Below are 27,219 nucleotides of genomic sequence, written 5' to 3'. Positions count from 1 at the left end.
ACCAAAGAGTGCTTCAAACATTCAAATATGCTGGAAGAGTAAAGGTAGAAGATTCTCCACTCTACCATGCTAGAATCACCTCTGGGTTTAAATCCATTCCTAATGAATGGAGCTCCCCTCCATTCTGGGTCACATAAATCTGCCCTTTCTGCTCTAGAGAAAAATAGTGTCCAAACTTCAAGCTAGTTTAAGATAATAAGTACTATTTAGTAAGTGATTACTGTGTGCCAGACACTATGCTAAGCCTTTTAAATTAATTACCTCCCAATTAATTACAATTACAGGAAAGAATTACCATTAGTAGTATCATCCTCCTATTTAGCTGGCTGAGTTTCACACAGCCAGTGAGAAACAGAGCCAGCTCATAGCCATCACGCCACGATGACACCCAGCTGTAGAGAGGAGCGCAGAGGAGGGTTTTATTCAGACACTAAGGTGGGCTTGGGAGCGTACACCAGCATCCTCTGTCCTTGATTGTGGAGGTGGGAAGGTCCAGTGATTTAAGCTCCAGTAAGAGGTGGCACCATTACTATGCTGACATGCGGCACCTGACGGAGTTCCAGGTCTTGTCCAATGCAACCCTACACAGAGACATGTAGTTTTATTTCTATGTAAGAATTGCCAGAAAGTTCAGATTTACATAAAAAAGTCATAAGAGGAATGGTCCCCACCTTATGGTGGATGAAAGTTTCAGCTCTTTTTCCAACCAGTTTGGGAGACTGGATTTGTTTGTGTTACCAGCACTAGTAACAGGTAATAACATAGACTTGTGATTGACCTCATTTGATTGCTCAAGAGCCTCTTGACTTGTTATCTCATGACCTCTACACAATGCCTTCCTGGTGTGCAGATAAGTCAGTGAGGTCACCATCCCACAGGCAGGAGGTTTTTCATTCCACCTCTAGGCTTCTGCTGGGGGTTCTTCTCCCTCCTAATCTCTGTCCTTAGAAACCCTCCTGACTTTTCACATCCAAACCTGGTCATTCTTTCATGGTCTACCTTGGCATTTGGTCAGCAGGCTATTCATAAGCATTTTAAATAACCTCTTTTGCATGTTTTATTTCCCCCGATTAAGTCAAACCTTCTCAAGGACAAGGATTATGGCTGATTTGGTTTCCCATCCGTAACACATAGTATTCCCTTCGGGCATGACATGTTGTCAGTACGGCTTTGTTGACTGACTTTTATTTCCCAGCTTCCAACGTAAGGGGAAAAAATTGCAGAAGCAAAAAGGGAGGAGAACAAGCAAATGTCTGGATGTTTGAGCCTTCAGGAAAATAATATTCTCTGGGCATTTTTGTGTGTAAGTGTCTTGATTGTCAATCACTTTCACCCAAGTATTAAATTACTTTTGCAAACAAAGAGAACTAGGACTCATGGAAGGCCTACTGTGTGCCAGGTTACATTGTTTCAACTAACTCTCACAGCCTGAGTAAACGGCAGTAATTGTTTTCTCATTGTGGGTATTGGGACTCTGGAATATTAAGTAATTTTCCCAAGGCCTTCTATCTAACAAGGGATGGGGCCTGTATTTAACATTCAGTTTTGTTCCAAAGTCTATGATTTTCCACTCAACTACACATCCCCCAGCACTGCCCCAGGGTTCATTTACCCATCCCTTTCATTCCTTTCCTTTTTATTTGACAGGTTTATCTGCAAGTTGCATAACATGGACTCCAGGGAAGCCTGGTAATGGCCTCACGGAAAAAGGGAGCAGGGAAGTGGAAAAAAATGAAACAAATTTTCTGAGCTCCCGCTGTATGCCAGGCTGTTACTAGATTCTTTATACATGGTCATTTATTTACTCATTTTAATGACCTCATTATGCAAATATGAAACCTGAGGCTCAAGAAGTCAGTCACATGACTTGTTCAGGGTCCCCCAGCAGGTAAGTGATAGTCAAAATCTAGCCCCAGGGCTGTCTAACATCAAAGCATAAAAATGGAGTTTCCTAGAAATACACCAAGATTCTATTCAAGTAGTGGACTAGGTTTTCAGAATTTAGGACTATGTCTCTAGAATGTTGTCAGGCCCCATAGATAACAGGTCAGTCTGAGCCTTGAGCTTCTGACACTGGGGATGTCAGGCACTTGTGACATGGCTCACTAAAGCCCACGGAGGAAGCACAAGAGGTCACTGTATAAAACCAAACATTCAGCCACGCTTGAAGCTCTGAGAGCTTGTGAATGCGCTGCTCACATGTCCTTTGTAGTGACAGGGGACCCCAGAAATCCAGAAGTCCCACTGAAGGAGCTTAGGCTTTCTGTAGATCATCTCTTAGGGAGAAATCTGTAATCTGTTATTAACCACCCTTTGGGCATGGAGCAAACTGCATCAACAATTTACGCAATATCATAAAAGAAATTATTTTTAGATCAGTGATATCATGGATACTTGCTGCTTTCTCTACTCTGCAGTCAACACCCCATATTTCCTCGGGGCCCCACCTTCCACTGCTGTCAGTATGTTAACTCTCCCTGTGACTCCAGGGTTAGGCAGGTGACTGAGCCCAGCCGATCAGAGCCATATGTTCCGGATCATAGTCAAGTGTTCAGATGAGCCCAAGGGAGCCTGTGACCCAATAATATGCACTGAGTCTTTTGCCTGGCCTGCTGGTAAAGAGGCACTCTTTCTTCCATTCTAGGTTTGAACTCTGCAGGATGTTGGCCTGGGGTTGCTGATAGCCATTCTACCTCCACATGGAACTAGAAAATAAACCACCACAGAAAAAGCAGAAATGCAAAATGAACTAGGTCGTGTCCGAATGACGTTGTTTGACCCCTGACTCCAGCCTGACCCGGACTTTTCAATTCCTTGAGCTAATACATTCCCCCTTCTTGCTGAAGTCATGGTGAGCCTATTTTCCTATCATTTACAACAAAAAGAGTCCTGACACAATGGCTTTTCAAAAATCGTCACTCTCCCGTGAACCTTTGGAGCGTCAGGGTTAACGACATTCTCATACAACTTACTGTTTCCATGTCTTTGCTTAACTATCTCTTTCTCAGTAAGGTCTTTCCTGATGACTGTATTTTAAATTGTGGTTCCTTCCAGCCCAGTCAGCCTAGTCCCCCTCCCTTGTTTTTTTCTCTTTGTTGTTGTTGGGTGTGTGTGTGTGTGTGTGTGTGTTTGTGTGTGTTGAGCCTGGGTCTCACTCTGTCACCCAGCTGGCATGCAGTGGTGCAATCATAGCTCACTGTAACCTTGAAATCCTGGGCTCAAGTGATCTTCCTGCTTCAACTTTCCGAGTAGCTGGGACTACAGGCATGCACCACCATGCACAGGTAATTTTTAAATGTTTTTGTAGAGATGGCGTCTCACTATGTTGCCCTGTCTTGTTTCAAACTCCTGGGTTCAAACAATTCTCCTGCCTCAGCCTCCCAAATTGCTGGAATTACAGGCACAAACCATTGCACCCCACCCCACTGCCCTGCTTTTTCTTTTACTTATCACTGTATGATATGCTACTTATTTTACTTACTTGTTTTGTTTATTATCTGTCTCCTGTAAGTAAGTCATAAGGGCAGGAATTTTTTTTTTTTTTTTTTTTAGACAGAGACTCATTGTGTCACCCAGGCTGGAGTGCAGTGGCATGATCTTGGCTCACTGCAACCTCTACCTCCCAGGTTCAAGCAATTCTCATGCCTCAGCCTCCTGAGTAGCTGGGATTAGAGGTTCCTGCCGCCACGCCCGGCTAATTTTTGTATTTTTGGTAGAGACGGGCTTTCACCATATTGGCCAGGGTGGTGGTCTCAAATTCCTGACCTCAGGTGATCCACCTGCCTCGGCCTCCCAAAGTGCTGGGATTTCAGGCATGATCCACTGTGCCCGGCCTGGAATTTTGTTGTTGTTGTTGTTCTATTTTATTCATTGTTATTGCCTACGTAGAGCCTGGCACAGGTCAGGAAGTTCAATGAGTGAATGAACATTTGACGAGTAATATATCTAAGTCCTCTCGGAGCCTTTATATTCAGACTGACTCTGGTTCAGATCTGAGCTCCTCAATTATAGGTTGCTTAATGCTATGCACATTAACTAATCTTATTGAGCCGTAATTTCTCACCCCAAAACACAGTGCAATAATTTGCACTGTCAGAATTGTGAGATTAGATGAGGTCATAACATCCTACACTTGCCTGCCACGTTGTAGGCTCTCATTTTATACACTTGGGGTGACCAACTAGAGTGAGGAAGAGAACCCACTAAATTGATATGTCAGGAGGTCTTGCCTATCTTTTGTGAATCAGTGACGGCTGATGAATAACTAGGGATATAAAGGATATACACTTGGCTCCATATAAGAACCAATATTTGTGGCCTGTTGTTAGCACACTTGCCTAGTTTTACAGTGACTGATCCAAGAAAGAAGACGTTTCTTTGGATGGTCTGGAAATTCTGGTGGGACACAGATGATAAATTGCTGGCTCTTGGCAAAAGATGACATGATTCTTATTATCTGATTATTTACTTAGTGTCATGGCCTGAATGTTGTAGCCTTCCAAAATTCATATGTTGAACCTCCAACCCCCAGTGTGATGGTATTTGGAGATGGGGCCTTTGGGAGGTGATTAGGATGAGATGAGATCATGACAGTGGGGGGATCATGAGGGGATTAGTGCCTTTATAAGAGACACTAGGGGGCTTACACTTGACATCCTCCAACTGCCAAGCCATGTGAGGACAAAGCAAGAAGGCAACCATCTGCAAGCTGAGAAAAGAGCCCTCACCAGAATCTGACCATATGGACACACTGATCTTGGGCTTCCAGCCTCCAGAACTGTGAGAAAATTAATTCGCACTGTTAAGCAGTTTGATTATGTCAGCCTGAGGTGACTAAGACATTTAGGTATTCTCCCTTTTGCATTGGACCCATACAAAATGGGAATCTGGGCCAGGCACGGTGGCTCACGCCTATAATCCCAGCACTTTGGGAGGCCAAGGGGAGAGGATTGCTTGAGCCCAGGAGTTCAGGACCAGCCTGGGCAACATAGTGAGACAGGTCTCTATATTAAAAAAATTTTTTTTAATGGGAATCTGTATAATACAATGGCAAAGTGAGAAAAAAAAATACCAGGACCAAGGAAAGTGCACTTTAGCATAGGAGTATAGGTGAAGGGGAAGAGCAAGTGGTTGATCAGGTGATACAGATTTCTAGAAGTGAGCTGTGAATTTAGTTTTAAGCTTTGAGTTGACCAAGGAAAAGAGAGAGAGAGAGAGAGATTATAAGGGTCAGTAAGGGACAGAATCTCATGTCTTAATATCTATGAGTTGATAAACTCTTAGAGTTCAAGGGTAGCGCCAGTTATTTAGCATCATATAAGGTATAACTATCTGACTCCTTCATTCTGTGATTGGTCCCTTAACCAACATGCCCAAGTGAATACATTCAAAGGCATACCTTGAATGTAATATCCAGCTGCCACCTTATGCTCATCATGCTTAATGAAATGTCCCTGGTTTTCCCTTTCAAACTGTGGCAACTTTTTTCTTTTTCTTTTCTTTTTTTTTTTTTTTGAGGTGGAGTCTTGTACTGTCGCCCGGGCTGGAGTGCAGTGGCCCGATCTTGGCTCACTGCAACCTCCGCCTCCCGGGTTAAAGCAATTCTCCTGCCTCAGTCTGCTGAGTAGCTGGAATTACAGGTGCACGCCACCATGCCTGGCTAATTTTTTTTTTTTTTTTTTGTATTTTTAGTAGAGACAGTGTTTCACTATGTTGGCTAGGATGGTGTCAAACTCCTGACCTCGTGATCCGCCCACCTTGGCCTCCCAAAGTGCTGGGATTACAGGCGTGAGCCACTGCACCTGGCCAAACTGTGGCAACTTTTTAAATGTAGACTTAATATCTTTGTCCTATGAGAGTGGTTCTAATTTTTAAAAAATTCTCACTATGGAGCCCTTTAGGTACGGTGCTGAGTACCCATGAACCTTATCTCTGATCACCACTGCAACTCACTCTCACAGCATGGATCAGCAAGTGGGGCTCAGAGAAGGTAAGTCACTTGGCCACAGGCTCCCAGATAATAAGTAAAATAACTGGAGCCCCAGAGCCTCCGCTCTTTTCATTCCACAGGTGTTTCTCACACCTTAGTCATTTATGTGCCCCCTTTACAATCTTCGTCTCATCCTCATAACCTGGGTTACTGCTTACTATCTCTCAGCAATTTAACTCACTGTATTTTTACTTAAGTAAGTTTTTCCTTAAGCAATATAGCTTTTCCGTAAGCAATATCCATCAAATTATGGGTTCAACGTGCTTGTCATATATATACAGTTAATGCATTTAAAAGTAATTATGTAACTATTACTTTTTAAATTAAAAAATATGTACTACCTAACATATCTGATTTCCAACTAATGGTGTGCATGTTCAACACTGTTTCCAGAAGTTACATAAGGTGGATATTTTATTGGACAATAGTATTTGTTGCTATAGTTTTGGGTTTTAAAGTAACAAAACCGCTCTTCAAGCAAGGATCACCAACTCTCTGTGACAGCAAAAATAAAAAGTAGAGACCCAAAGCTATTTCAAATAGCCACGATATTATCTCAGGAGAGATGGCTAGGCTGGGCACGGTGGCTCACGCCTGTAACCCCAGTCTTTTGGGAGGTCGAGGTGGCTGGATCACCTGAGGTCAGGAGTTTGAGACCAGCCTGGCCAACATGGTGAAGCCCTGTATCTACTAAAAAAAACACAAAAATTAGCCAGGTGTTGTGGCAGGCACCTGTAATCCCAGCTACGCAGGAGGCTGAGGCAGGAGAATCGCTTGAACTCGGGAGGCAGAGTTTGCAGCGAGCCAAGATCGTGCCACTGCACTCCCACCTGGGCAACACAGCGAGACTCCGTCTCAAGGCAAAAAAAAAAGCAAAGACAGGTGGCTAGATTTGCAAGGGGTCTATAGTGAGGGAAACAGTCATTTAGATAAATATGTTTTTGTACTTTCACTTAAAGTAGACATTTCTGGCCAGGTGCACTGGCTTACGCCTATAATCCCAGCACTTTGAGAGGCTGAAGCAGGTGGATCACCTGAGATCGGGAGTTCGAGACCAGCCTGACCAACATGGTAAAACCCCATCTCTACTAAAAATACAAAAATTAGCTGGGCGTGATGGCGGGTGCCTGTAATCCCAGCTACTCGGGAGGCTGAGGCAGGAGATCACTTGAACCTGGGAGGTGGAGGTTGCAATTAGCTGAGATCATGCCACTGCACTCCAGCCTAGACAACAGAGTTAGTGAGATTCTGTCTCAAAAAAAAAAAAAAAAAAAAGACATTTCTTAATAGTTACACTTCAAATAATGCTATGGCTAGAAATTGAATAAAAACCTTTGGACTTGGTTAATAACTATGACGAGACTAGCACAAAATCCTATTTAAATAAGACCTCAATAGAGCACCATGACAAAACAGAAGCAACAAGGTTCATTAAGTCTTTGTGCCTTATTATATACCTAGGAAACCCAACCTCGAAAGATTAAACAGCATTAAAAATAGAAGGGCATGTGGTGAGTTGAGTTTACACTCAGTATACCAGTGAAATTTTCTTTGTGGGTTTTCGCTGGTTGCTTTTAAGAGTAAGTTTGAGCAGTAATCTCTGAGGAGGATCATCTGATCTAACCAAGTGAAAGAACAATTTCATTAGCATTACAGCAGGGAAGATGTCATTTATTGATGAGCTGACAGTCATTGGATAGATGCCCAGTGATACTGGATATTGTGCTGGGTTCTGAGAAAATCTAATAAGATATGGTCCCTGCCCTCAGGGGGCTTGCACTCTAGCAGAGGAGACAAATCAAACAAAGAATGACAGTGTTGTGTTGTGTGAACACAGGTACAATGGGAGCCCAACAGAAAAAAAATCAAATCCAGACTGAGGATGTCGAGGAAGGCTTCTCAGAGAAGAGAAGGAGGCATGAGCTAAGAGTTTTTATTTCATTTTTTTTTTTTTTTTTTTGAGACAGAATCTCGCTCTGTCGCCAGTCTGGAGTGCAATGGCACGATCTCAGCTCACCGCAACCTCTGCCTCCCGGGTTCAAGCAATTCTCCTGCCTCAGCCTCCCGAGTAGCTGGGGCTACACGAGCTGAGTTTTTAAGGATGAGTAGGAGTTGGTGATGAGGTCATTCCTGGCCCAAGGACTAAATCACATATAAGGAAGCGCCTTAATGAGGGGCAATAGGTTGGAATCAGGGATCAGGTCGTTCATTATAAACAAGCAATTCAGCAGGGCTTAAGTGAAGGTTGTTGGGGAAAAGAAGTTCAAGATGGTGATGTTCCAAACTATGACAAGCCTAGCCAAAGAGTTAATCCTGAGAGCTACAGGAGCCATCTCCAGGTTTTAAGTGAGAAGATTTGGTATTCTTGACAGAGGCTGTCAGGAATACCCTGTGAGGGCTGCTCATCTCCATTCCTGGGACTTTCCCTGGATGCTTTTGGCACCAGGGCAGCAGCTGCTATTGCTGACTGCTGGAAAACAGGGTCTCGCTGGCATGGAATTCGGGCAACTGTAATTACGGATAATGGGTCTCAATTTGCCTGTCAGGAATTTGCACAGTTGGCTCTATCCCTGGAATTTGAATACTTTACATCCCGCTTGTGCACCAAAGTCAGACAGCAGAAGAAGCAGAAGTCACCGGGGTTTCCCATCTACTCAGTCACTTGGCCTTGGAAATGGCCGTGGACCTCTTGAAAGCAGTGGCCATTCCCATGGAGTGAGTTTTTGCTAACCAAGCCCACCCCCACAGAAAAGGCTTAGAGCTGCTCTCAGGCACCAGGTCTGGGAAGCTAAGGAAGCAGGACTTGCTGTTACAGTGATCCCATGGCGTTTTCCTGGGGTCCATGGCAGCTTGGAAGGACTGTGTCCACTCACATCCTGGTCTTTAACTCAGGCTGACACACCCTCACCCCTTACTGCCTGTAGCCAATTTTTAAAAAGAAAGAAAAAAAGAGGAGGAAGCACTTGCTTCACTACTACTTTGCTCCTTCCTTCCTTCCTTCCTTCCTTCCTTCCTTCCTTCCTTCCTTCCTTCTTTCCCCTCCCTCCCTCCCTCTTTTCTTCCTTCCTTCCTTCCTTCCTTCCTTCCTTCCTTCCTTCCTTTTTTTTCTTTCTTTTGAGACAGGGTCTGGCTCTGTCGCCTAGGCTGGAGGGCACTGGCAAGATCTCAGCTCACTGCAGCCTCAACCTCACGGGCTCAAGTGAAACACCACCTCAGCCTCCCAAGTAGGTGGGAATACAAGCATCTGCTACCATGCCCAGCTAATTTTTGTATTTTTGGTAGAGACAGGGTTTCGTCATGTTGCTCAGGCTGGTCTCGAACTCCTGAGCTCAAGAGATCCACCCCCCTCAGCCTCCCAAGATTACAGGTGTGGGCCACTGTGCCTGGCCACTACTGCTTTTGTTCTTCATGGCCCACTCTAGTCAAGAGTCAACAACTTTATTTATAGGCCGGGCGTGGTGGCTCATGCTTGTAATCCCAGCACTTTGGGAGGCCGAGGCGGGCGGATCACGAGGTCAGGAGATTGAGACCACAGTGAAACCCCGTCTCTACTAAAAATACAAAAAATTAGCCGGGCGTGGTGGCGGGCGCCTGTAGTCCCAGCTACTCAGAGAGGCTGAGGCAGGAGAATGGCGTGAACCCGGGAGGTGGAGCTTGCAGTGAGCCGAGATTGCGCCACTGCACTCCAGTCTGGGCGACAGAGCGAGACTCCGTCTCAAAAAAAAAAATTTATTTATTTATTTATTTAGAGATGAGATTTCACTATGTTGCCCAGGCTCGTGTCAAACTTCTGGGCTCAACTAATCCTCCTGTCTCAGCTTCCCAAGTAACTGGGATTACAGGCACATTTCACTGTGTCCAGCTCAATTTAGTTTTTTATCCTTCTAGTTTTGCCTTCTGTTCTTGTCATAGCACTGACTTCTCTATGTATTTATTTAATATTTATTGATATAGTACTTGACCGTATTATAAATGCTTTACATATATTGACTCAAAATTATTTCTCCTAGGCCGGGCGTGGTGGCTCACGCCTGTAATCCTAGCACTTTGGGAGTCCGAGGCGGGTGGATCACGAGGTCAGGAGATCAAGACCATCCTAGCTAACACGGAGAAACCCCATCTCTACTAAAAATACAAAAAATTAGGCAGGCATGGTGGCGGGCGCCTGTAGTCCCAGCTGCTCGGGAGGCTGAGGCAGAAGAATGGTGTGAACCCAGGAGGCAGAGCTTGCAGTGAGCCGAGATTGCGCCACTGCACTCCAGCCTGGGCGACAGAGCGAGACTCTGTCTCAAAAAAAAAAAAAAAAAATTATTCCTCCTAACACATGAATGTGATAAGTACAGACAAGGAAGCGATTATATCCATTTCACAGATGAGAAAGTGAGACAGACAGTAGTGGAGCTCAGATCTGAACAAGGTAGTATTACTCCAAAGTCTATGCCAAACTACACTTGAACTTGGTACGTTGCAATTTGTCTCTCCACATGTGAGATAATTCTTTACTGAGCACTTTAATTTGTGCTAGACACTTTCCATGTGTGATCTCCTCTAATCCTCATGGCAACCCAAAAGGTAGACACAGATAAGAGAACCAAGTCACAGTGATTTATGCAACTTGTACAAGATTATTCCGTTAGTAAATGGGGAGTTGCCAGCCACTAAGGGAGCTCTTTATCTCCAGTTCCTACTGCTTCCCCAAATACGTGACTTCTGATTGTTGCTTGATCCTCTCCTATGCTGACTCTTTTGGGTATTCTCACAGCCAGAATCAGTCCCTGAGACCCAGCCACCATTGTACTTAGACATACCCAAGTCTCCACTCAAAGGGAGCATAGAACACTCTGCCACAATTTCAGAGGAATGAAATTTAAACTTTCAGTCTATTCTGCGAGGCTACATTCTCACTGCTTCAAAGGATCCCTTAATAAAAATAGCTATAACAATAATATTTGCAAGTTATTAATGCTTTTTAATGTGCCAGACACCTTATATAGAATATTTCTAACCATCATGACACCCTAAAGGTAAATACTATCGCTAGGAATATTGATTGGGAAACAGAAGTTCAAAGAGGTTTAAATAACTTGCCCATGATCATACAATTATTCAGATATTGGCCGGGCGTGGTAGCTCTCGCCTGTAATCCCAGCATATTGGGAGGCCAAGGTAGGTGGATCATGAGGTCAGGAGATCGAGACCATCCTGGCTAACACGGTGAAAACCCATCTCCACTAAAAAAATACAAAAAATTAGCTGGGCATGGTGGTGGGAGCCTGTAGTCCCAGCTACTCGGGAGGCTGAGGCAGGAGAATGGCTTGAACCCAGGAGGCAGAGCTTGCAGTGAGCCGAGATTGCACCACTGCACTCCAGCCTGGGCGACAGAGGGAGACTCCGTCTCAAAAATAAATAAATAAATAATAAAAATAAAAATAGCTATAACGATATTTTCAAGTTATTAATGCTTTTTAATGTACCAGACACTTTATACAGAATATTTCTAACCGTCATGACAACCCTAAAAGTAAATATTATTGCTGTTTTACAGATTGGGAAACAGTTTCAAAGAGGTTTAAATAAATTGCTCATGATCATACAATTATTCAGATATGCTAACCCCAAAATCTATACTCTCTCTTTTTTTTTTTTTTTGAGACAGAGTCTCGCTCTGTCACCCAGGCTGGAGAGCGTGATCTCTGCTCACTGCAACCTCCACCTCCTGGGTTCAAGCGACTCTCCTGCCTCAGCCTCCTGAGTAGCTGGAATTATAGGCAGGCACCACCAAGCCTGGCTAATTTTTGTATTTTTAGTAGAGACCGGGTTTCACCATGTTGGCCAGGCTGGCCTCGAACTCCTGACCTCAGGTGATCCGCCCACCTTGGCCTCCCAAAGTGCTAGGATTACAAGCATTAGCCACTGTGCCTGACTGTACTTTTTCTACTGTACCTGGCTTCTTCTCATGTGAACAAGATTCAGGACAAGCCTTTCCAAGGGCTTGGAGAAAATATAAAGGGTGGAAGAGAATAGGTTTCAGCTTGGGTCAGTGGGATATATATATATTTTTTACTTCCTTTTTCTCTACTTCCTATCATCCCTTCTTTTCTTCCTTTTTTCAATTAATAAAAAATGACACAATTAATAACAAAGCTAGTAGACGCCCTAGACTTGTCTCCTTGCCATATTTAAAATCCAAGTTCCACCCATATACAATTAGGACTGCTGACAATAAAGTCCCAACCCAGAATGAATCAGCACAGAGAAAAATCAAAAGAGGGCAGGGCTGGAGCTTGGTGCTCAGAGTTAGCCCCAAAGTTATGAGTCAGAGACTTCTCAGAATAACCTCCCTGCCAAATTAATCCTAGGCCAGGGCTTGCCATGGTGCAGCTGGTTTCACAAATTCCAGTGGACTAAAGTGGACTGCCCTGGGGGAAAAGGGCAGTGCTAATGTGCCAGAGAGAGACAGACTGGATAGCTGAGTGGCATTATGGTCATTGACCAAACTACCAAACTTCATTCTACTCTAGCAGAAACAATCCTAAGGCCACATAGATGGAAATGCACCTGTTCAATTCTGCACATCACTGTATTCAAGAACTCAGGAAAGATGTGTATAATGCATCCAAAATGAAGGGACATATTTATATTTATATATATATAAAAATATATATATATATATATACTTTTTTTTTTTTTTTTTTTGAGACAGAGTCTGGCTCTGTTGCCCAGGCTGGAGTGCAGTGGCACCATCTCGGCTCACTGCAAGCTCCGCCTCCCGGGTTCACGCCATTCTCCTGTCTCAGCCTCCCGAGTAGCTGGGACTACAGGCGCCTGCCACCACGCCCTGCTAATTTTTTTGTATTTTTAGTAGAGACAGGGTTTCACGATGTTGGCCAGGATGGTCTCGAACTTCTGACCTCGTGATCCGCCCACCTCGGCCACCCAAAGTGCTAGGATTACAGGTTTGAGCCACCGCACCCGGCCTATGTTGTTAAATAATATCGGCAACATGAAGTAGCCAAAAATAAAATATCGATGCAATTAGTGCATGCTGTACTAAAAACAATGATATCGGTTTGTAGAGGCTTAAACCAAATAGAAAAGTCTTGTCAAAAGTGTCCCCTTGGTCCAGGTTTGCCCCATCTTCTCTAGGTCAACCTCTTTCTCTGAATCTGAACTTCCTGAGTAAATGCAGTAGTCGGGGAGGGTCAGGATCACCTGGTGCTCCAAACGCAGACAGACCTAGGCTCCTGTAGGTCTCAATAGTCTGCATTTATTTCTTTCAAAAGACAAGCCAGAAATGTTCCCCTCACCCAGATCCTCCTAGAGAAAGAAAAAGAAGTTGCACATTCATGCTATATGAAAAGAGAACAGGAATTTAGAATCATAAGGACCTGGAAAAAGGCCGGGCATGGTGGCTCACACCTGTAATTCCAGCACTTTGGGAGGCCGAGGCGGGTGGATCACTTGAGGTCAGAAGTTCGAGACTAGCTAGGCCAACATGGTGAAACTCTGTCTCTACCAAAAATACAAAAAAATTAGCTGGGCCTGGTGGTGGGTGCCTGTAATCCCAGCTACTTGAGAGACTGAGGCAGGAAAATTGCTTGAACCCAGGAGGTGAAAGTTGCAGTGAGCTGAGATCATGCCACTGTACTCCAGCCTGGGAGACAGAGCAAGACTTCATCTCAAAAAAATAAAAATAAAAATAAAAAAATAAATAAAGACCTGGAAATGGACTGAGCTTGATGGCTTATACCTGTAATCCCAGCACTTTGGGAAGCCAAGGCAGGAGGATCACTTGAAGCCAGGATTTCAAGACTAGCCTGGAAAATATAGTTGAGACCCCAACTCTACAAAAAAAAAAGGAATAAAATTAGCTAGGCGTGATTGCATTCCTGGTCCCAACTATTCAGGGGACTGAGTTGGGAGGATTGCTTGAGCCCAGGAGATCAAGGCTGCAGTGAGCCGTGATTGCACTACTGCATTCCAGCCTGGGGGCAGAGTGAGACTGTCTTGAAAAAAAAAAAAAAAATCTGGAAATGAGTCCCCAACTCTAAGACTTCCCTGCTGCGTGGGCTTTGGACAGCGTATTCATCTGTAAGATGGAGAAAACAAGACTTACATTTAACTGTTGTTAGGAAGATTAGATGAGAAAATACATACTAAAGTGCACAGGCCAGTGTTTGACTCATGGTTAATTATATCTTGGTCGCCCAATCTCCTGGGCTGACCTGAACTTCTTTCTGTATTTGAAAGTCCTTTTGAGAGGTCTAGAGTCATCTATTCTTTGTAACATAGGATTCATTGATCAGAAATTCACAGAAGGGCATCCTGAGACACTGTGTATTCCAGAAACGGAAATGGGCAATTCAATTATTCTTTTATTCAATAAAAATGATTAAGTACTTATTCTGTATTAGAGACTGAACCAGGAGCTAGAGATAGATAAATGAGGTGTGGATCTTATTTAGAGTGGAACACAGACAAATAAGACTGTTGTAAGATATATGAAGGCAAAAATAGGGTGCTGAACACATCTCAGGAAGAGCGTCCAAATAGGATTCTCAGGAACTGTGTGAGGGGTGTGTGTGTTGCTGTTTGGAAGTAAGGCTTGGTGGGAAGTGGGGCAGATGGGGCTTGCCAGAAAGGGCAAGCAGGAGTAGACCCGGTAAAGAAGGAGGGTGAGGATCACTCTGCCAGCAGAGGCAACAGCATATGCGCAGGCACATGATGGGAAATCGCCTTTGGTTCTGACAGGCAGGCCATAGGGATTGTACTGTGGAAGACAGGGCTGAAACAGAGGCTGGAGAGTTGGTCAGGGGTCAGATCACAAAGGTTCCGGGTGGCTAAGCTATGTGATTTGGGTTTAAACATGACAGATATGGAGAATCTTTGAAGGATTCCAAGCAGCAGGGTAACATGATCAGATTTGCTTTTTTTTTTTTTTTTTTTTAAGACAGAGTTTTCGCTCTTGTCGCCCAGGCTGGAGTGTGATGGCGCGATCTTGGCTCACTACAACCTCCGCCTCCTGGGTTCAAGTGATTCTCCTGCCTCAGCCTCCCGAGTAACTGGGATTACAGGCATGCGCCTCCACGCCCGGCTAATTTTTTTTGTATTTTAGTAGATATGGGGTTTCTCCATATTGGTCAGGCTGGTCTCGAACTCCTGACCTCAGGTGATCCATCCGCCTCGGCCTCCCAAAGTGCTAGGATTACAGGCATGAGCCACCGCACCCAGCCTTTTTTTTTTTTTTTTTTTTTTAAGACGGAATCTCGCTCTATTACCCAGGTTGGAGTGCAGTGGAGCAATCTCGGCTCACTGCAACCTCCGCCTCCCAGGTTCAAGCATTTCTCCCACCTCAGTCTCCCAAGTAGCTGAGACTACAGGCACCCGCCACCATGCCTGGCTAATTTTTTGTATTTTAGTAGAGACGGGATTTCACCATGTTGCCCAGGCTGGTCTTGAACTCCTAGCTCAGGCCATCCACCCACCTTGGCCTCCCAAAGTGCAAGGATTACAGGCATGTGCCACCGTGCCCAGCCCAGATTTGCTTTTTAAATTTTATTTATTTATTTGCTTAGAGACAGGGTCTTGCTCTGTTGCCCAGGTAGAGTGCGGTGGCATGATCATAGCTCACTGCAGCCTTGAACTCTTGGGTTCAAGCAATTCTCCCACCTCAGCCTCCTGAGTAGCTAGGAGTACAGGCATGTGCCACCATGCCCCGATAATTTTTTTAATATTTTTGTAGAGATGGGGGTCTCACAATGTTGCCTAGGCTGGTCTCAAACTCTGGGGCTCAAGTGATCCTCCCACCTTGGCCTCTCAAAGTGATGACACTCCAGGCATGAGCCACCATGCCTGGCCCAGATTTGCTTTTTAAAATTGCCATGAAAATTTATGTCCACAGATTTGACTTATTTTTATGAACTCATGATAATACCCAACTTCCTTTCCTTCCACGTAAAGAAAAAGTAACATCTTCAAAAATTAAAATTGTCCAAGTACCTCGTGTTAGGTGGAATTTGGGTTTTATTTGCTGTAGGGAGTGGGGAAGGTTGGACTTGAATAGGAATATTGATACTGAGACTTACTGATTTGCTATTCTTTTACCTGCAGAGCCAAATCAATGGTACTCATGCTATGAACAGGAGCTATGGTATTTTTACCAAATCTGGAGACAGTGATCTTCACTTTGAAAAACAGGTTCTGAGAAGCCCCTCAGAAGTGAGAAAGGCTGTAACCTAACCTTGAAATTTATTAGCAGAAGCAGGTAATGACCGCAAAGTCTCGCCATTAAGGCACACCAGTGCTTGCCTTCTATTTCTGGCTCTAACCAAAGCTGTTAGCTTCTTACTTTCAAAAGAACTTAGCTCACTTCATGAAAAATATATATATACATGATTGTGAGAAGTCTACAGAAGTACCCTGAAAATCCAGTGACCTCATTTTTGGTAGCTCTGTAATATTTGTGAACATTTGTTTTTCATCACTGTCACTACTTTTGGTCAAATTTACCGTCAAGGTTTTTGAGTTTCAAGGGCAGTTTGTCTTAACCAGTTTCTCCATTTATTGGAATATCTCCCTTTGTAACCTAAATACAACACTCTCACTCATAGTAAAAAATCCAACCAGCCCCAACCACAGGCAAGATCTGGAAAGCAGAACTAGAAAGTGGATTAAAAGAAAAAGCCCAGACTTTTTGTATTTCAATCCTTTATTGCCCTCATTCGCTGGACAACTTTCCTAATGTGACATTTGTCTTGGCCGATGAAGTGTCACATACTAAGCAGGTGATAAGTGGCATAACTCAATGGAAGTATTTGGGAAAGTAAGTCAGAGGCAAGTGACAAGCTGGAATGTATGTAACTGTCAGCACGGGCAGGCCAAGGGCCCAACATAAAAGCTATTTTTCCTCTCTGACTTGGCAACCCTGCTTGAAGTTAGGTTTGGTCTCGCTTTTTAAATCAGTCTGTGTGTGTGTGTGTGTGTGTGTGTGTGTGTGTGTGTGTGTGTGTGTGTTATGACTGCCGTCTTCCTATTGCCAAATACCTACAGAAGAAAACCAGAAGGTAGTGGTGTACTTAAAAATGAAAAGAGGGGCAAGGCGCGGTGGCACACACTTGTAAGCCAAGCACTTTGCGAGGCCGAGGCAGGTGGATCATTCGATGTCAGGAGTTCAAGACCAGCCTGGCCAACACGATGAAACCCTGTTTCTACTAAAAATACAAAATTTAGCCGGGCGTGGTTGTATGCAACTGTAGTCCCAGCTACTCAGGAGGCTGAGGCAGGAGAATCGCTTGAACCTGGGAACTGAAGGTTGCAGTGAGCCGAGATTGCACCACTGCACTCCAGTCTGGGTGTTGCAGCGAGACTCTGCCAAAAAAGGAAAGAAAGACAAACAGACAGACAGACAGAAAGAAAGAGGCCGGGCACGGTGGCTCATGCCTGTAATCTCAGGACTCTGGGAGGCCGAGGCGGGTGGATCACGAGGTCAGGAGATTGAGACCATCCTAGCTAACACAGTGAAACCCCGTCTCTACTAAAAATACAAAAAATTAGCTGGATGTGGTGGTGGGCGCCTGTAGTCCCAGCTGCTCGGGAGGCTGAGGCAGGAGAATGGCATGAACTCAGGTGGCGGAGCTTGCAGTGAGCCGAGATCGCACCACTGCACTCTAACCTGGGCTACAGAGTGAGTCTCCGTCTCAAAAAAAAAAGAAAGAAAGAAAGAAAAAGAAAGAGAGAGAGAGAGAAAGAAAGAAAGAAAAGAAAGAAAGGAAAGAAAGGGAAAGAAAGAGAAAGAAGAAAGAAAGGGGAAAGATGGAGATTCTTAGAAGAAAAAACAAAGAGAAGTGAAGCAGATTTCCAAATATATCTGATATGCACTTCAAGAGACCAGCTAAAATTACCCCAGCTAAAGAGTGGCTTGTGTCACAAGCTTTGTCCCTAAGGTATGCTGAGGCCAAGTCCTCCCCACGTGGAGCTCCATCATAGCTCAGCTGGTAATTATCCACCCACCGGGGTCTGTAGGTCAAGACTTAAGTGCATTAGCAGAAGGCATCTTCGAGCTGATGTGATGGAGACCCATCAAATCTGAATCAAAGCCAAAAAGGGAAAGAAAAATTAAGTAGCTCTTTCATAAACTTCAATAAGGTTTCACAAATTGAGACACAGATGTGAGATGTTAAAAACATTCTCCCAGTGCTTTTTTCGGACTGAATGAGTTTCTGTATTTAGGCAGTTTTGGCATTTGCAAAGTGCTTGCTTTGTGTGAAAGGAAGTGAATGTGAGGATAAAGAGGTAGAGGAGAGAGGTGAAGGACCAGCTTCTAGCCTGTGTCTGTTTCCAGGTGTCTTGATTTAGAGTTCTACTTAACTGTGAGAGCAGCTCCCAAATAAAAGTGGGACTCAACACTATATTCCTGTAAGTTGGTGACTGATTGGACTCCTCTCAATAAATCAATAATGGGCTTCATGGAGGGGGTGTTCTTGAGCCAGTCTTTAAGGTTTGTGGAATTTGCCAGGCAGAGATGCTGTGGATGGATCTTCTAGGTAGAGGGAACCATATGAATAGGGGCAGGACAGAAGGAAACCAGAGAACACATTCTGGGCACATAGAGCTGTAGAGTCAGAAGAGCATGGCATCAGTCTGGATACTTGGGGCAGGGCAGATTTAGGTGTCAGAGGTTGTCAGCCCAAGAGGTGACCTTTACTGAAGGATGGAACATAGGAAAAGGAATGGATTTGGGAGGGAAGGTGATTAAGAAGGGCATCTGTTGGTTTTGCTTGCCTGGCATCAATCCTACTTGCTTCTGGCCACAGTATGTCAATTTTCTTCTAAGCACAGGGCTTTCGCCACATTCTCAGTTCATATGGCTCAGGTGTAACTGACACTCTCTTTGACTCAGTGGGCGAACACATGACCTGGGCCTAACCCATCAGAACATTTTATATCTTAGGCCCTCGGGCATGGCTCTATAATTTTTATATACAATTGCATATTAATTCAAGTATAATAGTGGGAGGATAGAAATTTAAGCTAAGTCTGCATATTAATTTATGTAAAATTAGGAAATCAATGAAGGATAGGGAAATGATAAAGATTATGGGGAAACCTTTTTTTTTTTTTTTATTTTTTTATTTGGAGACAGAGTCTCACTCTGTTGCCCAGGCTGAAGTGCAGTGGCTCAATCTTGGCTCACTGCAACCTCCACTTCCCAGGTTCAAGCGATTCTCCTGCCTCAGCCTCCCAAATAGCTGAGATTATAGGCATGTACCACCATGCCTGGCTAATTTTTTAATTTTTAGTAGAGACAGGGTTTCACCATGTTAGCCAGGCCAGTCTCAAACTCCTGACCTCAAGCAGTTCGCCTGGCTCAGCCTCCCAAAGTGCTGGGATTACAGGCATGAGCCACTGTACCTGGCCAAGGAACCAACACTTCTTCAATGACCTCCCTACAGTGCTATAGTGATGTATGGATGGATATATGATCAAAGCTGGGCCAATGAAAGACAGCCCTGAGACTTTTGATGCAATAGTAGAAAGTTTAGTCCAATTGCTGCCTACAGTAATGTTGGTAATAGACTTTGTTTTGTTTAGAGATGGAGTCTCACTCTGTTGCCCAGGCTGGAGTACAGTGGCACCATCTCAGCTCACTGCAACCTCTGCCTCCCGGGTTCAAGCAATTCTCCTGCCCCAGCCTCCTAAGTAGCTGGGATTACAGGCAAACACACCACCGCACCCGGCTAATTTTTGTACTTTTTGTGGAGACGGGGTTTTGCCATGTTGGCCAGGCTGGTCTCAAACTCCCAGCCTCAAGTGATCTACTTGCCTCGGCCTCCCAAAGTGCTGAGATTGCAGGCATGAGCCACCATGCCCAGCCAGTAGTAGACTTTTGATAAAAGATACAGAAACTCTTATTTCATTTTGGGGTAGGGAGCTGATAAAATGGGGAATCGAAGCTTCTGGCGATCATCTTGTCACTATGAGGGAGGAGGTTTCTGAGAAAGAAACCAAGACAGAGGAGAGCAGAACCAGGAGAAGGCAATGGGGAGAGATGAAGAAGGTGTTGGGGAGAGACAGATTCCTAACGGCATATTGGGTCATCTGGAACCAGACTTGTTTGAAATCTTTCTCTGGACTTAAATTTCCCTTTTGGTTTTTTTCTTGAGCCAATGGACTAAAAGCTCCTTAATGAATACAAAGATGTTGGTTTGGGACATATATATTTAAGTTACCGGAAGTCATCAAGGCAGTCAAAAAAGTATAATTAGTGCTTTGAACACTATATCGAGTGCCCTGAGCACTGAGAGAAATATTTGAGAGTCATTCACATGGTTAAAACAATAATAAGGGCCAATATTTATTATATTTTTTGCTTTGTGCCACATATTATTCTAAAGTGCTTTATATGTATTCTCTCATTCCACCTCACAGCAGCCATGTGAGTTAAATACTTCTATTATTTCTATTTTACAGGTAAGGACACTAACAGACACATACGAGAGGCTTAGTAATTTGCTGTGGTGGCCAGACTCCAAGATGGTCCCAGTGAGATCTGCTTCCTGGAATTCATGTCTTTATTTCTTCCTCTCCCCTTGAGTGTGGACTGGACTTAGTGACTTCCTTCTTTTTTTTTTTTTTTTGAGACAGAGTCTCGCTCTGTCGCCCAGGCTGGAGTGCAGTGGCACGATCTCGGCTCACTGCAAGCTCCGCCTCCCGGGTTCATGCCATTCTCCTGCCTCAGCCTCCCGATCAGCTGGGACTACAGACGCTTGCCACCACGCCTGGCTAATTTTTTGTATTTTTAGTAGAGACGGGGTTTCACCATGTTAGCCAGGATGGTCTCGATCTCCTGACCTCGTGAACCGCCCGCCTCGGCCTCCCAAAGTGTTAGGATTACAGGCGTGAGCCACCGTGCCTGGCCGTGACTTCATTCTAACGAATAGAGTAAGGCAGAAGTGATGGTATGTGGCTTGGAAACTAGATCGTAAATACAGTGTGGCTTCTACTCTTATTTCTCTGTTTCTCTTGCTTCTTTCTCTCAGATCACTCACTCTGGCAGAAGCCATTTTATAATCAGCGCTATGAAATGGCTCATGAGGTGAGAAACCGAAGGTTCCTTTAGTCAAGGGAATAAGCTTGGAAGTGGATCTTCCAATTCCAGTTCTAGCCGAGACTAGAACTTTACTGACAGTTTCACTGCTTCCTCATGAGAGACCCTGAGCCAGAACCACACCACTAAGCCATTCTTGATTTCTGGTCCTCAGCAACTGTGTGAAATAACAAATGTTTGTTTGAGTCTAAGCTGGTAAATTTGCTGGAAATGTATTACACACCAGTAGGTAAGTAATGCAGATTTTTGTACCAAGGGTGGGTGCTGATGCAGTAAAAATCTAAATGTTGGAATTGCTTTGGAACCAGTAAGTAAGTAGAAGCTGGAAAAGCTGTGAGGATTTTGAAGAGACCGATAGTGAAAGCTTAAAGTGTCTTGAACACATGATTAGTAGAATTGTGGACTTCAAGGAGGCTGTCAGTGAGGACAGCCATTTTTCCCTTAAGGGAAAAATGATGACAATCTTATTGGAAATTAGATAAAAGGGGATTTTTAATGCAGTAGCAGAAAGTTTAGCATTGTTGCTGCCTACAGTAATATGGGTGGTAGAAAATGTCCCTAAGGAACTGAGAGATCAAGTTAAGGAGATTTCTAGTCTTTCCCCATCACCCTCTCTTAGCTCTGCTTCCCTCTGTCTTGGTTTTTTTCTCAGAAAGCTCTTCCCTCATAGTGACAAGATGACCATTAGAACTTCAGGCCCCCATTCTACCAGCTCTCTACTCCCAGTGGAATGAGAGTTTGTGTTTTCCAATACTTTTAAGTCTCAGGGCTGTCTTTTATTAGCTCAGCTTCAATCATATGTTCATCACTCCAGATGCCACCTGGTCTCTTTTTGCTTCTTATAGAAAAACACAAGAGAAAGGAATTAACTAATGGAAGGATTGTCAAACAAAAAGGAGATGGCTTTGAAGATTCCTAGACTGAGCGGGGCACGGTGGCTCACGCCTGTAATCCCAGCATTTTGGGAGGCTGAGGCGGGTGGATCACTTGAGGTCGGGAGTTCGAGACCAGCCTGGCCAACATGGTGAAACCCTGTATCTACTAAAAATACAAAAGGTAGCCAGGCGTGGTGGCAGGTGCCTGTAATCCCAGCTAATTGGGAGGCTGAGGCATGTGAATCGTTTGAATCCAGGAGGCGGAGTTTGCAGTGAGCTGAGATTGCACCACTGCACTTCAGCCTGGGGGATACAGCGAGACTGAGTCTCGATAAAAGAAAAAGATTCCTAGACTCTCTAGATGGCAAATGATATTAAAATTTTGGGGGCAGGCACGGTGGCTCATGCCTCTAATCCCAGCACTTTGAGAGGCTGAAATGGGCAGATTGCTTGAACTCAGGAGTTTGAGACCAGCCTGGTCAACATGGTGAAATCCTGTCTCTACCAAAAAAAAAAAATAGCCGGGTGTGGTGGCATGCACCTGTACTCCCAGCTACTCGGGAGGCTGAGGTGGGAGGATTACCTGAACCTGGGAGGTGGAGGTTGCAGTGAGCCAAGATGGTGCCACTGCACTCCAGCCTGGGCAACAAAACATATTTCAAAAAGAAAAAAAAAAAAAATTTAATGGCTTCTGAGGAAAGACCAAATCCAGGAAACTGCTAGGGAAACATGGTCCAAAGCCAAAGCCAAGGGTGTATCTATAAATCCTTGGTTAAAACTTCACAAAGCTTAAAAGTGGAGCCTTACAGTACTCTTTAGTCCAACAAAAAGCCTCTTAAGATTGTAAGGGTGTGGGCTGGGCGTGGTGGCTCACGCCTGTAATCCCAGCACTTTGGGAGGCCGGGGTGGGCGGATCACGAGGTGGAGAGATCAAGACCACCCTGGCCAACATGGTGAAACCCTATCTCTACTAAAAATACAAAAAAAGCCGGGCATGGTAGCAGGCGCCTGTAATCCCAGCTACTTGGGAGGCTGAGGCAGGAGAATCACTTGAACCTGGGAGGCAGAGGTTGCAGTGAGCCGAGATCGCGCCATTGCACTCCAGCCTGGGCAAAAAGAGTGAAACTCTGTCTCAAAAAAAAAAAAAAAAAAAGATTGTAAGGGTGTGGTGAACAGATCCTCTTGATCAAAGAATAGGGCTTCTAAGAAGCTTAAGAGTGTTGTCTCGGCTGGGCCATGCTGGGTCACACCTTTAATCCCAGTACTTTGGGAGGCCAAGGCAGGAGGATCACTTGAGCCCAGGAGTTTGAGACCAGCCTGGGCAACATAGCAAGACCCTATCTACAAAGATTTTAAAAATTAGCTGGGTGTAGTAGTACCTATTTGTAGTCCTAGCTACTCAGGAAGCTGAGGTGAGAGGAGGGCTTGAACTCAGGAGGTTGAACCTGCAGTGAACTGTGACTGTGCCACTGCACTCCAGCCTGAGTGACAGAGTGAGACCCTGTCCCAAAAGAAAAAAAAAATTGCTGCCTATCGGCAGAAACCCAAAGTAGAGAAGTGCTTATATCAAAGAGACTTGCAAGTATGACTTTAATTTAATGACATGGACCCCATTAAGATTCATAAGAAATCCACTACATATTTAAAATAATTACATGAGTAGAAACACCATAATCTTAGATTGAAAGAGGCAGAGACAATACAAAATGAAAAGAGGCCTTTGGATTCTCAAATTCAACAAGAAGCGGGCTGAGAAAACTAATCTATTGCAAACACACACTACCTGTCATTAAAAAGGAAAGATAACTCAGAAGAGGGAACCAAGAGCTATGAGAATCACTCCTGGGAAGAACTGGGACTGAGTCCTAATCAAGGAACTCACAACACTTCTCAAGATAGATTCAGAATTGCTATGGACCACCATGGCTTGTCCACAGCAATGATGCCTTTATATTCCCCATTTCCTCCCTTTTTGAACAGGAATGTCTATAGTGATTATCTTTTGCCTGTTTCCCCATTGTACATTGTGTGTGTGTGTGTATGTGTGTGTAGGGGGCACAATACTTGCCTATTTCGCAGACTTCATAGGCTTAATGGTTAAGAAGAACTATATGAGAGGGCTATATCCACAGCTGGACCTCATTTTGGTTAAGAGATTCTGGACTTTGGGCTGATATTATAATGGGCTGAGATTTTTGAGGGTCTTGGGAGGTGCTGAGTACTTTTTCTATGTGGGAAGAACATGAATCAATGAAGGGCCAGAGACTAGATTGCTATAGTTAGCCTTCAAGATGGACCCTGATGCGCCCCACCTCTTAGAATTCAGTCCTTTGTGTAATCCCCTCTTAAATGTGGGCTGAGCTTAGTGACTTGCTTCTAATGAAAAGAATAAGGCAGAAGTGTTGGTATACAACTTAAAGACTATGTCATAAATATAGTGTTGCTTCTGCTCTCTCTTTCGGTCTCTCTCTCTCTCTGTCTCTCACATCACTCAGTCTGTGAGCAGCCACGTTGTGAGCAGTCCTAAGGAAAGGCCCAAATAGCAAGAAGTAGAAACTTCCTGACAACAGCCAGGTGAGTAAGCTTGGAAGTGAATCCTCCAGTTTCAGTCCAGAGAATGCAGCTTTACTGACAGCTTCACTGCAATTTCATGGAGAGATCTTGAGCCAGAACCATCCATCTAAGTAGCTTACAGAGTCCTAACTCTCAGAAACTTTGCAAGATAATAAATATTTGCAGTTTTAAACTAAATTAGGAGGGTAATGTCTTATACAGCTATAAATAACATACTTGCCAAAGGCACATACTCCACAATTCCATTTAAACAAACTCTGAGACAAACTTTATCTATAATGATAGAAAGAAAATCAGACCGTACATGATGGCTCATGCCTGTAATCACAGCACTTTGGAGGCCGAGGCGGGAGGATCACTTGAGCCCAGGAGTTCAAGACCAGCCTGGGCAACATAGGGAGACCCTGTCTCTATAAAAAATTTTAAAAAGAAAAAAACTAGCTGGCCATGGTGGTGCATGCCTGTCATCCCGGCTACTCAAGAGGCTGAGGTAGAGATCACTTCAGCGTGGGATGTCAAGGCTGCAGTGAGCTATGATCATGCCACTGCACCCAGTCTGGGCAACAGAATGAGACCCTGTCCCAAAAAAGACAGAAATAAGGCCGGGCATGGTGGCTCATGCCTGTAATCCCAGCACTTTGGGGGGCCGAGGCTGGCGGATCACCTGAGGTCAGGAGTTGGAGACTGGCCTGGCCAACATGGTGAAACCTCGTCTCCACCAAAAATAAAAAATTAACCGAGCATGGTGGTGCATGTCTGTAATCCCAGCTACTTGGGAGGCTGAGACAGGAGAATTGTTTGAACCTAGGAGGTGGAGGCTGCAGTGAACCGAGATTGTGCCATTGCACTCCAGCCTGGGCAACAGAGGGAGACTCCGTCCTCCCCACCACAAAAAAAAAAAAGACAGAGATAGATAGATAGATAGATAGATAACTCTACATAGAGAGAGAGAGAGAAAGAAGAAGGAAAGAAACAAAAAGAAAATTAGCATAGCCTAGGGTCACGGAGGTAGGGGTGGGAATTGTGGGCAGGGGCATATAAAAACTTGTGGAGACCTCAGAAATGTTCTATTTCTTAGTTATTGGGATGCTTACACGTTTGTCACACTCATTGAATTGTACACTTAAAATTGGAATATTTGTTGAATGTATATTTTACCTTAATAAGATTGATTTTAAGAAAAGAGGGCAAGTGATGAGGAGGTGGAACCAGTAGGCTAAAAAGTATGATGGCAAAGGCAAAAAGAGAGATGGGACAGTGTCCTAAGAATGTACTTGGATCAAGGATTTTATGCATTTTTTAAGATAAGAGAGATTTGAATAAGTTTGAAGGCAGACTGTAAGGACTAGAGATATAAACCAGAAAGCTTAAATTATAAAGTAAAATTCTGGCGGGGACTGAAATAAATGATGTTTAGCAGGGAGTTTAGTTAGATCATGAACTACTTCCCGGGGAAGACAGATTAAAGAGATTTTAGGCACTCAGTTCTAGTGTCCTCGGTAATGTAGGTCTGTTTACATGCAAAAAGTTCAAGGCTTTGAGTGGGGAGTTAGGTTTAGATAGAGAAGAAGTTTAATGTAGTTTTTATGTGAGTTGACACTGGAAGTCAATTACTTTTGAATTCTCTGCTAAAGTGTTTAGTATTATTCTGTAAGCAAAAGGGAGCCATTTAAGTCTTTTGAGCAGGAAAGTGAAAAGTCAGGGCTGTACTTTTAGGAAAATCATTCTGTTACAGAGAAGACTATGGACTAGTTGGGAGTTATTAGATGCAGGAAAACCAGTTAGAAGAATATGGCAATCCTACGTCAAAAGTTGGTGAATGAGCCCAAGAGAAGTAGGAATGGGAAACTTTACCTTGATTTGTAAAAGAGATTGCGGCAGAATGAAAAGGCAGCATGCTGGAAATGAGTGGATGGGATTGAGGGAGAAGGAAAGCAGAAAATCAAGCAGATGAGGGACAGAAGGATTTCTCACTTTTGGAGCCAAGTTTGTGGTCCAGCAGGCAATTCAGGTGAAGAGGTGCTTGTAGTGAGAGGGAGTAGAGTGTGAAACCTAGTAGGAGTGATCTGATCAAGCTGCGGATGAGATTTAGGAAGCATCTGTTTTCTTTCGTTTTTCCTTTTTCTTTTCTTTTTTTTCTTTTTTGTTTTTTGTTTTTTGAGACGGAATTTCGCTCTTGTTGCCCAGGCTGGAGTACAATGGTGCGATCTTAGCTTGCTGCAACCTCTGCCTCCTGGGTTCAAGCGATTCTCCTGTCTCAGCCTCCAAAGTAGCTCGGATTACAGGCGTGCACCACCACACTCCGCTAATATTTTTGTATTTAGTAGAGACGGAGTTTCACCATGTTAGTTAGGCTGGTCGTGAACTGCTGACCTCAGGTATCCACCCCCATCAGTCTCCCAAAGTGCTGGGATTACAGGCGTGCACCAATGCGCTCGGCTTTATTTTCCTTCTTTCCTTTCTTTCTTTCTTTCTTTCTTTCTTTCTTTCTTTCTTTCTTTCTTTCTTTCTTCTTTCTTTCTTTCTTTCTTTCTTTCTTTTTCTTTTTTTTTTTTTGACGGAGCTTTGCTCTGTCGCCCAGGCTGGAGTGCAGTGGTGCAATCTCAGCTCCGCCTACTGGGTTCACGCCATTGTCCTGCCTCAGCCTCCCAAGTAACTGGGACTACAGGCGCCCA

At 44.2% G+C, this 27,219-nt stretch overlaps 2 long non-coding RNA genes across 2 annotated transcripts; one reads left to right on the top strand and one right to left on the bottom strand.

Annotated features, from left to right (window-relative positions):
• Nucleotides 1-393: 393 nt before the first annotated feature.
• Nucleotides 394-2,518, bottom strand: LOC134736585 (uncharacterized). Its single transcript, XR_010120662.1, has 2 exons — nucleotides 2,448-2,518; nucleotides 394-581 (listed from the first exon to the last, which is right to left on the bottom strand). It is a non-coding gene; the product is annotated as an uncharacterized lncRNA (long non-coding RNA).
• A 146-nt stretch (nucleotides 2,519-2,664) lies between these two features.
• Nucleotides 2,665-24,586, top strand: LOC134736584 (uncharacterized). The gene is made up of 3 exons (XR_010120661.1): nucleotides 2,665-2,851; nucleotides 5,893-5,989; nucleotides 24,466-24,586. It is a non-coding gene; the product is annotated as an uncharacterized lncRNA (long non-coding RNA).
• The last annotated feature ends 2,633 nt before the right edge of the window (nucleotides 24,587-27,219 follow it).

Source organism: Symphalangus syndactylus, chromosome 5 (assembly GCF_028878055.3).
Source record: "Symphalangus syndactylus isolate Jambi chromosome 5, NHGRI_mSymSyn1-v2.1_pri, whole genome shotgun sequence".
NCBI classification, from domain to species: Eukaryota; Metazoa; Chordata; class Mammalia; order Primates; family Hylobatidae; genus Symphalangus; species Symphalangus syndactylus.
Note: the sequence above shows the minus strand (reverse complement) of the source record. Positions and strands in the feature narration are given on the sequence as shown.